Here is a 12,980-nt window from a genome sequence, read left to right as displayed (position 1 = left end):
TTTGCTGAGTGTAAATCCTGCGCTTATAATCTGAACGAACACAGGACATCCTGAAGGGGGACGGTGAACAGCCAGAGGTCATAGTTAAATCAATAGCAAGGAGCGATATAGGATCAGAAGGCATAGAATCTCTGTGGGTAGAGTTGAAGAATTGCAAAGGTAAAAAGACCCTGATGGGAGTTATGTACAGGCCCCTTAGCAGGAGTCAGGATGTGGGGCAGAAAATAAATCAGGGGGTCTGTCAGTTTCAACCTTTTTTGTAGCGGTTGAATAGGCTTGGACCAGTTCATTTTAAAATACAGTACAGAATTGAGGTCTCCTCCAAACGGTGAGTGCAGTGGCATCACTAAGGAGAAGGTTCTGTGGAAACTGAAAGGTCTGAAGGTGGATAAACCACCTGGACCGGATGGACTACACCCCAGGGTTCTAAAACAGATAGCTGGAGGAGATTGTGGAGGCATTGGTGGTGATCTTTCAGAAATCACTGGAAGCAGGAAGGGTCCCAGAGGACTGGAAAGTGGCTAATGTAACACTGCTGTTTAAGAAGGGAGGGAGGCAGAAGATGGGAAATTTTAGGCCGGTTAGCCTGACTTCGGTCATTGATAAGATTTTAGGAGTCCATTAAGGAGCAATTTAGCATGGCCAATCCACCCAACCTGCACATCTTTTGGGTTGTGGGGGTGAAACCCACACAGACAAGGGGAGAATGTGCAAACTCCACACGGACAGTGACCCAGGGCCAGGATTCGAACCCGGGACCTCAGCGCCGCAGTCCCAGTGCTAGCCACTGTGCTGCTCTCTAGAGTCCATTATTAAAGAGGAGATCGTGGAGTAGCTGGAAGTGCATGGTAAAATAGGACTGGGTTAGCACTGCTTTGTCAAAGGGAGGTTATGTGTGACAAATCTGTTAAGAGTTCTTTGAGAAGGTAACAAGGAAGTTAGACAAAGGAGAACCAGTGGACGTGATTTATTTAGATTTCCAGAAGGCTTTTGACAAGATGCTGCAGAAGAGACTGTTAAATAAGTTAAGAGCCCATGGTGTTAAGGGTAAGATCCTGGCATGGACAGAGGATTGGCTGACTGGCAGAAGGTAGAGAGGATAAAGGGGTCTTTATCAGAATGGCAGCTGGTGATTAATGGTGTGCCTCAGGGGTCTGTGCTGGGACCACAACTTTTCACAACATACATTAATGATTTGGAAGAAGGAACTGTTGCAAGTTTCAGATGATAGAAAGATCTGTAGAGGAACAGGTAGTATTGAATAAGCAGAGGGGCTGCAGAAGGATTTGGACAGGCTAGGAGAGTGGGAAATGAAGTGGCAGATGGAATACAATGTGGAAAAGTGTGAGGTAATGCACTTTGGAAGGAGGAATTTAGGCATAGACTATTTTCTAAATGGGGAAATGCTTAGGAAATCAGAAGCACAAAGGGACTGGAGAGTTCTCAATCACGACTCTCTTAAGGTTAACGTACAGGTTCAGTCGGCAGTTCAGAAGACAAATGCAATGTTAGCATTCCTGTCAAGAGGGCTAGAATACAAGACCAGGGATGTACTTCTGAAGCTGTAGAAGGCTCTGGTCAGACCCCGTTTGGAGTATTGTGAGCAGTTTTGGGCCCCATATCTAAGGAAGGGTTTGCTGGCCCTGGAAAGCGTCCAGAGGACAATCACAAGAAAGATCCCAAGTGGCCTAATTCTGCTCCTATGTCTTATGCTCTAATCCCCTGTGAAAGGAGTTTCCAAAATCCATCGCAGTCAGTCCTGCTGCTCCCTGGTCCAGGATGACCGCTCATGCTCCCTGCTGCACACTGAACTTTGTTGTCATCAGTTTCTGCCCTGGGTCTTCATGTGACTGAACCGAGCCGCAGAGCTTTGGACACGTGGGGCAGGATGTCCAATAAGACAGTTAAATCTGGAGACCAGGATTGGCTTCCTTTTCTTTCCATCTCTGCATCATCAATAAGACATTGGGACTGAAAGACTAATCCAGTTTGATGGACAAGTTGTCTCCATTCTGAACAATGGGGAACAAGCTCCTCCCACTCATTGAACATCGCTGGACAAAGGAGATGCACATCCAATAAAGATGGCGGCCGTTAACCCGAGCTGAACAGGAGGAGCTGCAGTCCCGCTCGGTACAAACTATGACCCAGAAACTCATTTCCGAGGTTAACTACTTACAACAACTTCACACAATGTTTCCGCCCACCCGCGCGATCTGCCGCTTCCTTCATATTGTTAAACGCCTCTTACCGATTTCGCATCTGAAGACATAGACCTTCCCCTTCGCCATTACCCACAGTGCGCATGCTTGAATCAGAGCGGGTCCCGCCTTTTATTCACTCCGATTGGTTGGAGGACCAGCCGTTATCTGTCGGTCCTCCAGCCCCATCCCTCTCATTCTATTGGTCAGGACTGCCGTCAATCACATGCCATTGTGATGGTTACAGATGGTGAGTGGCCATAGGCTCAGGCTGACTCGCGATTGTCCAATAATCATTGAATCATGGAATTCGCAGTGCAAAAGGAAGCCATACGGCCCATCAAGTCTGCACCAGCCCTTGGAAAGAGCACCCTACCTGAGGCTATGCCCCCATCCCATCCCTAGACCTCCACCCTATCCTCGTAACCCCACCTAACCTTTTTTTGGACACTTGAGGGCAATTTGTCATGGCCAATCCACCTAACCTGCACATCTTTGGACTGTGGGAGGAAACCGGAGCATCCGGATCAAACCCACGCAGACACGGATAGAACGTGCAGACTCCGTACAGCCAGTGACCCAAGCCGGGAATCAAATCTGGGACAATGGCGCTGTGAAGGAATAGTGCTAACCACTGTGCTACCGTGCCACCCAAAGTGAACAATTGCTATTTAATCTAAAGAGTCTGTGCTGAGAAAAGTGACATCATAATTACTGAGTGAAAGTAAATCTTTAAGTATGAATTGCAATTTATTTGTACAATTGTAACAGGCAGTGAAAAGTCAGATTCTCTGAAGTTAAACTTGAGCCTTAACGTTCTGCATTGGATTTCACGAGCTTTTGGAAGCTCCATCCTCTTTAACCCTTTTTGGTCTAGGAAGGTTGAAGCTTTGGGTTACTTGTGAAAGCTCATCGTTTTACTTTTATTTTTCTTTTGTTTTATTTGAGTCAGTTAGAAAAGGGCCTGAAGAAAGAGGGGGGCAAATCAAATTTGGGCAAAGCTGAAAAAGTTGCCAAAAGAATTGAGAATACAAAGTTTAAAATGGTGTTTCATAGAATTTATAGAATTTACAGTGCAGAAGGAGTACACCTGGCCCATCGAGTCCACACTGGCCCCTGGAAAGAGCACCGCACCCAAACCCACACCTCCGCCCCATCCCCACACTTCCGCCCTATCCCCACACCTCCATCCTCACTTAATCTTTTTTGTACTCCAAGGGCAATTTAGCATAGCCAATCTACCTAACCATGCAGATCTTTGGACTGTGGGAGGAAACTGGAGCACCCGGAGAAAAACCACGCAGTCACAGGGAAAACATGCAAACTCCGCACAGCCAGTGACCCAAGCCGGGAATCGAACCTGGGACCCTGGCGCTGTGAAGCCGTTGTGCTAACTCATTTCATATCTGAAAATAAAGTTACGTAAAGTCAACACAGTTGTGAACATTTGACAATGTTTGTTCCAACACCCTTCAGAGCAGAGAAGTTAATCATTTCCACTGAACAGCACAGTGATGATTTAAACAAAAGACATTGCCTTTTCAAGATTTGGCTTCTTTTAAGGCAAAGTGTTTTGGAATGAAAAAATCAGCATTATCTCCAAACTGATTGCAAATTGAATGACGTGCTGTTAGGTGGTTTGGACATTCTGAATTCTCTCTGTGTACCCGAACAGGCGCCGGAATGTGGTGACTAGGGGCTTTTCACAGTAACATCACTGAAGTGTTAATGTAAGCCTGCTTGTAACAATAAAGATTATTAATATTAAATTGGTCAGAAAGATTCCTCAGTTGTTCCTTCATAGTCTCTGTTGTTCTAACCCTTCTGCCTGTCCACCAACTGAATCCAGAGACTCCTTATTCTCATGGTGACATTCCCTGTCTGCCTAGTAAATCAGCCCTTCAATTTTTTGCGGATTATTTCAACTTGTTGCCACATTACAGTAACAAATGTTGAAATGTTTGCTCCCCACCCACAGGGTTTCGGCTGCTTAAAGCCACAAACAGAAAGGTCCAGTTTTCTCCTGGGGTTTGAGAGAAACCAGCTTTCAAAATGATGCAGAGTTTCAGCCAATGAGGGAGATCCGGGCTCAGCCCCGCCCCTCATTCACTCCGATTGGTTGGAGGACCAGCCGCTCCCGCTCGGTTATCCAGTCCCGTCCCCTCTTACCATAGCAGCTGTCAATCACTCCCTGGTATGGTGATCGAGAGCATGCGCAGTGCCGATACTGGAGTGATGTTGGTGAGAAATTCTTCGCCGTTCAGAATTAGAAACTGCAGGCGAGCGGGGAGCGATAGTACTGGCGGCTGGTTGAGAGGCTTCATAAACACCCGGTGTAGGCCCAGAACCCCGAAAGCTAATGATCCGCGCTTGCAAACAACGGGCTGCAGTTGCGGTTCTCTGACAACAGGCCCAAGTTAGCGGCCGCCGTCTTGCTGAGGGCGATATGCTGCAGTGCGCGATCATTGGGTCAGGAAGTAATCTCCCAAGCCTGCACATCTTTGGGTGGTGGGGCTGAAACCCACGCAGACATGGGAAGAATGTGCAAACTTCACATGGACAGTGACCAGGGCCGGGATACAAACCCAGGTCGTCAGAGCCGCAGTCCTAGTGCTAACCACTGTGCCACATGCCACCCTACACCTCTATTTGTAATCCTTTGCAGATTCCTTAAATCCACTTCACAAATTACGTCTCTACCTGAATGAGTCATACATTCAATCCCGTCAGGTGACATTCCGCTTGTCACATTTTACCAACCCAGAAATGACCCATTTATACCTACTGGCTGCTTCCTGTTAGCTAACCAATTCTCTATCCATGCTGATATTTTGCCCCCACACCCTGAGCTCTAATTTTGTGTAATAACCATGGCAAATATCTTCAGGAAATCCAGATAAAGCACATCTACAGGGTTTCCTTTATTGACATCCCTTGTTACTTCCTAAAGATCCTTGAAAAATAGTTCAGCATGTTTGATTCCCTGAGCCTCATTTTAATTTTCAAACAGTCAAAAGAAAAATCAAATCTCCTCTACCCCTCTGGCTCCTTTGCCATTTACCTTAGATGGACTCACTTTCTGTTAAAGAGCTTGTCAACCCGTCTCACCCACTTTCCCGAAAGTGAACATATTTAATCAGGAAAAGTCCTGCAAATTAAAATACTTTCTGGTTAAACATTTATTGACGAAACAGAACATGGTTAAAAAACTAACAGAAAATTACTTGAGGATCACAGACAACCAGAGTAACAGGATGTTCACAATGTTCTGGTTCCAAATGTTTTCCCTGCGGCTCCGCTGTACCCTGTTCCTGTGACTCCCCGCTTTGGACCCAGGGGCACTGAACCCTGGGGGTCGCAGCACCATCAACCCCGGTAACCCTCCACCCCTGCTTAGTTGGAGATCCATTTCCCAGTCAGGTCTCCAGCACCTTCCTGTCTCTATTAGTGAGCAGGCCTCTTTATTCTCAGCTAAATTCAGCCCTCAGCTCCATCACCGGGCTGTCATTGACAGAAGCAATAGAGACAGTAAGGTGCTCGAGGCTCAAATGGGAAGTCAGAATTTGTGGATTGGAACCTCCATAAAGGTCAGAAACTTTTTGAGAAAAAAAATCGAGTTCCCAGTCAACAAATTAAAGAATAACACAACTTTTCCCATTTATAATACTATTGATAATGTTTATTACTGTCACAAGTAGGCTGACATTAACACTGCAATGAAGTTACTGTGAAAATCTCCTAGTCGCCATACTCCGGCACCTGTTTGGGTACCCAGAGGGTCAATTCAGGATGTCCAATTCACCTAACAAGCACATTGTGGGCAGCACGGTAGCACAGTGGTTAGCACTGTTGCTTCACTGCTCCAGGGTCACGGGTTCGATTTCCAGTTTGGGTCATTGTCTGGAGTCTGCACGTTCTCTCCGTGCCTGCATGAGTTTCCTCCCACAAGTCCCAAAAGTTATGCTGTTAGGTGATTTGGACATTCTGAATTCTCCGTCTGTGTACCGGAACAGGCGCTGGAATGTGGTGACTAGGGGCTTTTCACAGTATCTTCATTGCAATGTTAATGAAAGCCTACTTGTGACAATAAAGATTATTATGAAGGAGACAGAACATAGGGTGGGAGAAATCGAGGGAGAATAGAATACGAATGTGAAGGAGCAAAATACACACAAATGGACTGCAGAAGTGTCTATAGGTACGTAAAAAGGAAACGTTTGTCATTCCAGATAGAGTCAGGAGAGTTTAGAATGAGGAATAGAGATCTCTACAGCCACCTCGTTCAACACTCTGGGATGTAGATCATCAGCTTTTGGGGATTTATTCACTTTCAACCCCATTAATTTCTCCAGTACCACTTCTCACGAATTCTCATCTCTCACTGTTCCTCATGCTCACGAATCCCTTGGTTCGCTTGTGTTTTGGGGAAATTGTTGCTTCTTCTGTGAAGACAGACACGCATTGCTTAGTTTGGCCTCTCCCCAGTGTGAACTCGCTGGTGTCGCTGCAGGGTGGACAATTGAATAAATCCCTTCCCACACTGAGAGCAGGTGAACGGCCTCTCCCCAGTGTGAACTCGCTGGTGTGTCTGCAGGATGGATAACCGAGTGAAGCCCTTCCCACACTGAGAGCAGGTGAATGGCCTCTCCCCACTGTGAACTCGCTGGTGTGTCCGCAGGATGGATAACCGAGTGAAGCCCTTCCCACAGTGAGAGCAGGTGAATGGCCTCTCCCCACTGTGAACTCGCTGGTGTGTCCGCAGGGTGGAGGTGAATGGCCTCTCCCCAATGTGAACTCGCTGGTGTCTCAGCAAGGTGGATGAATCACTGAATGCCTTCCCACACTGAGAGCAGGTGAATGGCCTCTCCCCAGTGTGAACTCGCTGATGTCTCCGCAGGGTGGATGAATCACTGAATCCGTTCCCACACTGAGAGCAGGTGAACGGCCTCTCCCCAGTGTGAACTCGCTGATGTGTCCACAGGGTGTATGAATGACTGAATCCCTTCCCACACTGAGAGCAGGTGAACGGCCTCTCCCCAGTGTGAACTCGCTGATGTCTCCGCAGGGTGGATAACTGTGTGAATCCTTTCCCACACAGAAAGCAGGTGAACGGCTTCTCCCCAGTGTGACTGCGTCGATGAATCTCCAGGTGCGATGGGGCTCCGAATCCCTTCCCACAGTCCCCACATTTCCACGGTTTTTCCATGTTTTGGGTCCCCTCCTGCCTGTCCAGGTTCCACAATCAGTTCAGAATAATAGCGTCTCTTCCACTGTGAATGGTGTGATGTTTTTTCAGGCTGTGTAATTGGCCTTTCCCACACTCTGCGCATGCGCAGATGACATCCGTTACGCGGCGCCGGCCGCGTCATCTATTCGGCGCCGCTTTTACGCGGGCGACAAGGCCTGGCGCGGGTAGATGACGCGGCCCCGATACTGGCCCATTGTCAGGGCCTGAATCGGTCGGGACCGGGGCCATTCCGCGCCGTCGTGAACCTCGACGGCATTCACGAAGGCGCGGCCACTTCGTCGTGGTGGTGGAGAATCGCGCCCCATGTCTTTCTGGATTTGTGGGAGAAAACCGGAAATCCCAGAGGAAAACAACGCTGACGCAGAGATAACTCTGCACTGACAGTGCCCTGAGCTGGGAATCGAACCTGGGACTCTGGTGCTGTGAAGCAACAGTGCTAACCACTGTGCTACCGTGCCGCACGTGGTATTATAGTCCCTTTGTAGTATATAGTGCCTTTCACAACTTTGGATGTCTCTGTGTACAGTAAGCCTCCAAAAACAGCAATGTGACAATGACCAGAGATTTTTTAGTGAGATTGGTTCATAGAATTTAGAGTGCAGAAGGAGGCTATTCGGCCCATCGAGTCTGCACCGGCTCTTGGAAAGAGCACCCTACCAAGGTCAACACCTCCACCTTATCCCCATAACACAGTAACCCCACCCAACACTAAGGGCAATTTTGGACACTAAGGGCAATTTATCATGGCCAATCCACCTAACCTGCACATCTTTGGACTATGGGAGGAAACCGGAGCACCCGGAGGAAATCCACGTACACACGGGGAGGATGTGCAGACTCCGCACAGACAGTGACCCAAGCCGGTATCGAACCTGGGACCCTGGAGCTGTGAAGCAATTGTGCTATCCACAATGCTACCGTGCTACCCGGTTGAGAGTAAACTATTAGTCAGACAGCAGTGAGAACTCCCCTGTCCTTCTAACAGTGCTCGGAGATTTTCTTTAAGAATATTGCTACAGAATAGATAAGGGGAACCAATGGATATGGTGCATTTGGATCTTCAGAAGACTTTTGATAAACTCCCACAGAGGAGGTTAGTAAACACAAGAGTGAGGGGAGTATAATGGCACAGGCTCCAGCTATGCACAATCTATATCAATGATTTGGATGTGGGGACCAAATGCAATATTTCCATTTTTGCTGATGACTCAAAACTAGGTGAAAATGTGCGTTGTGAGGAGAGTGCAAGGAGGATTCAAGATGATTTAGACAGGCTAATGAATGGGCAAGAACATGGCAAATGGGTGATAGTATAGAAAGCATTTGAAGTTATCCTCTTTGGTTGGAGGAACGGTGATGTAGAGTATTTCTTAAATGGTGAGAGATTGGGAAGTGCCGATATCCAGAGGGATCTGGTTGTCCTTGTTCATGAGTCACCAAAAGCAGGTGTAGCAAGTGATCAGGAAGGCAAATGGTATGTTGGACGTCATTGCAAGAGGATCTGAGTATGTGTTGGAATTTATTATCAGGTTAGCAAGACATTACTAAAACCAAAATGGTTCAGTACATAAAAGCCTGAGGCTTCTGACCTGGTCTAGCTTTGAGCAGAGGAACCAGCTTAGAACAATGTGCTGATTACACTCACAGGTCTTTCTAATGTGTCCTCCTTTGAGTATCCAATGACCTCATGGTCTCAGTATGCAGTGACTTATGTAATACAAAGAACAAAGAAAAGTACAGCACAGGAACAGGCCCTTCGGCGCTCCAAGCCTGCGCCGACCGTGCTGCCCTTCTAAACTAAAATCTTCTACACTTTCGGGGTCCGTATCCTTCTATTCCCATCATATTCATGTATTTGTCAAGATGCCCCTTAAACGTCACCATTGTCCCTGCTTCCACCACCTCCTCCCGCCGCGAGTTCCAGGCACCCACTACCCTCTGTGTAAAAAAAGTTGCCTTGTACATCTCCTCTAAACCTTGCCCCTCGTACCTTAAACCTATGCCCCCTAGTAATTGACCCCTCTGCCCTGGGAAAAAGTCTCTGACTATCCACTTTGTCTATGCCCCTCATAATTTTGGAGACCTCTATCAGGTCCCCCCCTCAACCTCCAACGTTCCAGTGAGAACAAAACGTTAACGAATAAACATTAAATCAACAGCCCATTGTTTCCAACTTTCTGAGCATGTTTAATGGAGTCTGGATACAGAGAATTCCTTCAAACCACAATGTTTATTGAACCTGTTAGGGGGGAAACAATCTGTTACAATTTGAAATGAAGTCCAGGATTTCGGAAAAGCAGTGGATCCATTATCAGCAAAGTTCTCACCCATGAAGCAGATAAGTTACTGAGCGAATCTCTTCCCACCCACAACCACTTCACCTAGAAGGGCAAGGGCAGCAGATACATGGGAACATCACCTCCTGGAAGTTCCCCTCCAAGCCACGCCAAGCTGACTTGGAAACATATCACCATTCCTTCGCTGTTGCTGCATCAATATCCTTCCTAACAGCGCTGTGGCTAGACCTACACCACATGGACTGAAGAGGTTCAAGAAGGTGGCCCACCAGGAGCTTTTCACAGTAACTTCATTTGAAGCCTACTTGTGACAATAAACGATTTTCATTTCATTTTCATTTATTTCATTTCACCTCTGCCTTCTGAGTAAATTTAATGCACCTCTTCTGAAGTGGAAGTCACTTGTCAGGAACAATGCAAGTTTCCCTCTACGTTTTCTAAGGTACAGAAGAAAGTTCTCTCTAAATCATCCCATCACAAACTCACAGGACAAGTACAGCCCAGGCTAGGTACAAAGGAAAACTCCCACTACATGACACATCAAACAGTGCCAGAGAGTAGGTAATGCACAGCTTTGATAAGGGTAAAATTCCCTCTGCCCTGCCCCATCAAACACTCCCAGCACTAATAAGCTGGATTCTGTGAGGGCATTTACCAGGGAATGGAATGATGTCATAAAGCATCACCATTCAATGGAGCTGGTTCTCTCCTTGTCCTTTTAAAGGTGGAGAACTGGAACATCCCGTCTCCAAACACACCCCATCCTGTTCACACTGAGAATCCCAGGGTGGGGAACTGGGACATCCTGTCTCCAAACACATCCCACCCTGTTCACACTGAGAATCCCAGGGTGGGGAACTGGGACATCCTGTCTCCAAACACATCCCATCCTGTTCACACTGAGAATCCCAGGGTGGGGAACTGGAACATCCTGTCTCCAAACACATCCCACCCTGTTCACACTGAATCCCAGTGTAGGGAACTGGGAACATCCTTTCTCCAAACACATCCAGTCTCCAAACACATCCCGCCCTGTTCACACTGGGAACCCCGGGGTGGGGAAGTGGGACGTCCTGTCTCCAAACACATCCCACACTGAGAATCCCGGGGTGGAGAACTGGGACACCCTGTCTCCAAATACAACCCGTCCTGTTCACACTGAGAATGCCAGGATGGATAATTCTCACACGCGTCCATTCCTCTCAATCTACGTGTGTGTGACAACAGACATTAGAGGTTCACTGGTTAGTTAAACACGCAAGAGTTCCTGGTAGCAATTGATCCAATAATTTTACACATTTCACATGCCCCAGTGACATTATTAATAAAGGGCCAAGTTAAGGGAGTGTCCCTAATGTGATAGAACAGATAGATTATAGAATTATAAAGTAAAGACATAATTATTCTGCAACCTCACAATTGGCTGGGTGTTTTGCAGTATGAAAAACCCCACATGTTTGGAAGGTGGAGAGAGGCCAATGTCCAGCAGATTCCTTCCTACTGCACATCTGCACCTTACTGTCATAGACATAGAAATGATAGACACAGAATTCTTACAGTGCAAAAGGAGGCCATTCGGTCAATTCAGTCTGCACCGTCCCTCTGAAATAGCACCCTACCTTGGTCCATTCTCCCAATCTACTTTGGACACCAAGGGGCAATTTTAGGTAGGACCAATTCATCTAACTTGCACATCTTTGGACTGTTGGGGGAAACTGGAGCACCCGGAGAAAACCCACCCAGACATGGGGAGGATGTAAAAACTGCACACAGACAGTCACCAAAGCCAGAATCAAACCTGGGTTCCTGTGAGGCCGAAGTGTTAACCACTGTTCCATCATGCTGCCCGTGTCCTTCTGCTTGGAGCAATGTGGATAGAATGATTCACCATTCATATATCACAGAATGGAGGGGAAGGGCATATATCATAATCCTACAAAATAGAATAATATACCCACTCCCCAGAGGTGTTCGGAAAATGAATGCATAAATTGAAAAACAACTCTTTATTTTAAATTTAATACCTTCGTTTATGAATTGTATTGTGTTTGTTTAACTATATTTCCAAAATAACTTACACACCCTCGTATTATTTTTTCTTCTGAGACCATGAACTCTGACAATGATCGGTAAGTGGACCGGGTCCACAAGACATAGGAGTGGAAGTAAGGCCATTCGGCCCATCGAGTCCACTCCACCATTCAATCATGGCTGATTTCAACTCCATTTACCCACTCTCTCTCCATAGCCCTTAATTCCTCGAGAAATCAAGAATTTATCAACTTCTGTCTTAAAGACACTCAACGTCCCGGCCTCCACCGCCCTCTGTGGCAATGAATTCCACAGACCCACCACTCTGGCTGAAGAAATTTCTCCTCATCTCTGTTCTAAAGTGACTCCCTTTTATTCTAAGGCTGTGCCCCCGGGTCCTAGTCTCCCCTGCTAATGGAAACAACTTCCCTATGTCCACCCTATCTAAGCCATTCATTATCTTGTAAGTTTCTATTACATCTCCCCTGAACCTCCTAAACTCCAATGAATATAATCCCAGGATCCTCAGACGTTCATCGTATGTTAGGCCTACCATTCCTGGGATCATCCGTGTGAATCTCCGCTGGTCCCGCTCCAGTGCCAGTATGTCCTTCCTGAGGTGTGAGGCCCAAAATTGCTCACAGTATTCTAAATGGGCCCTAACTAATGCTTTATAAAGCTTCAGAAGTAGATCCCTGCTTTTATATTCCAAGCCTCTTGAGATAAATGACAACATTGCATTTGCTTTCTTAATTACGGACTCAACCTGCAAGTTTACCTTTAGAGAAAATCCTTAAAGGATTCACAGAATGGAGGGGAAGGGCATATATCCCTTAAAGGGTCCTTAAAGGACATTTGTTTCCTTCTTTCCGTGTTTGTTGAAGAAACAGAGATTCATATCCTCTCGTTTTGTACCTATTGTGGACGATGTTTCACTTTACAGCTCTGGGTAAATAACGTAAAATTTTGATGCCTAATTTCGAATTCCTACACTGCAGAAGGTGTCCATTGAGTCGGCACCGGTCCTCTGAAAGAGCACCCTATCTAGGCCCACCTCCCCATCCCCGCTTAACCTGTACATCCTTGGATTGTGAGAGGAAACGAAAGCACCCAGAGGAAACCCATGCAGACCCGGGGAGAAAGTGCAAACTCCACAAGTCACCAAAGTCCTGGAATCAAACCCAGGTCGCAGGCACTGCGCGG

The sequence above is a fragment of the Scyliorhinus torazame genome, chromosome 5, assembly GCF_047496885.1.
Source record: "Scyliorhinus torazame isolate Kashiwa2021f chromosome 5, sScyTor2.1, whole genome shotgun sequence".
NCBI lineage: Eukaryota > Metazoa > Chordata > Chondrichthyes > Carcharhiniformes > Scyliorhinidae > Scyliorhinus > Scyliorhinus torazame.
The sequence above is the reverse complement of the archived record's forward strand: the minus strand, read 5'-3'. Positions refer to the sequence as shown.